This window comes from Trachymyrmex septentrionalis, unplaced genomic scaffold, assembly GCF_001594115.1.
Source record: "Trachymyrmex septentrionalis isolate Tsep2-gDNA-1 unplaced genomic scaffold, Tsep1.0 scaffold269, whole genome shotgun sequence".
Taxonomy (NCBI): Eukaryota; Metazoa; Arthropoda; class Insecta; order Hymenoptera; family Formicidae; genus Trachymyrmex; species Trachymyrmex septentrionalis.
Window position 1 is genome coordinate 224,691 of NW_017305429.1, and position 1,548 is coordinate 226,238.

Below are 1,548 nucleotides of genomic sequence, written 5' to 3' on the forward strand. Positions count from 1 at the left end.
ACATAGATGTATAGAAATTATTATAATAAAACATAAAGATTGTATGTTTTTAAATTAGTAGTTAATTTCTTCTCTCTCTTTCCTTAAATATTTTATAATATTGCTAATAATAATTAGCAAATCAATAATCAACATAAACTTTAATTGCATAATACATATAATTCGATGTAGTACAGCAATATATATAATTGATAAATATAACTTTAATTTAATAAAAAAAGTAACATATAATATTATATTAAATAATATTATATTATATTACTATATTAAATAAGCAAATAAAAATAAATAAATACTAAGTATGAGAAACGCGTGAAACATTTCATAGCTGGACACAATCATACCTATTTATTACTTACAGGAAACACTTTGCAGCGAAAATAAAGAAAATGTTGAAATATCATCCCACCTACGGTTTATATCCTGCCAATGCGCATTATTTTCTTACCCTGACGAAAATACGGAACTTTATAAAACGTTGACAACCGTTCGGTGATAATTTTTTAAGAGTTTATACACAATAAAGTATAAAATATTTCGTAAACTATTGGTTTTTTTTATATCTCTACCTCAATACCTTTATAAAATAATTAGAGATTATATTATGTAAAAAAATTATATCTTTCATCTGAAACATTTTTTCCTATCATAAAATCCAAGCGAGATATTTCAGATACTCAAGTTAGTTGGCACATTCTGTATATATTTATAAGTTTTCTAATAATTGCGCGGCAATATTTCATTTATTATACATTGTCAAAATATAATATAATAGAAAAGGCTCCTATTATAAGATATCAAGTTCATTTTGGGCAAATGCTAGAAGTCTATGGGCAGAATTTAAAGAAATAATAGGTCATTTTGAAGGGAATTTAATAAGCTTTAAGATAATGTTATGTAAAATTTAATTCAAATTCAATTTTTTTGTTTAAAGAAATGTAAAAAGTGAGCAGATCACAAAGTCAAAAAATTATGCTCCTAACATGAAATGCCTCGAAAAATCCATAATAAAACACAAAATACAATATTGCAATCAGCGTTGTAAGAGATACAGTTTTTAAAATAACTAGATACCGTTATAGTTACTTGAAGATAAATATAACTAGGTATAGATATAAATACATATTTTTGTAAGTAACTAGATACAAGTAAATTTATTTTAGAAATATAAATTTAGATACTTTTTAATCTTTTTATTTGTAACAATAACGTCATCAATTTGAAGAATGTATAATGATAAATTAAAAGTATGTAGATTTAAAAGAACATTTTCTTGTGTTAAATCAATATTGAATTTAGTTGTATAAAATATTTATAAACTTGACAGAACTATACTACAAATTAATAGAAATCCAATAAGTTGTTAATAGTAATTCCGAAATTAATTCAACTTTGATTTTGAATTAATGTAATTGATTCAAATTGTTATAATTTTTCGAAAAATAATTGTTTTTAACTTTTACATAAAGTTCTTATTTCCTTTATTATTCTTAAGCAGAATTATTTTATAGTTTCACATACACAATTTTGTAATATATATGTATATAT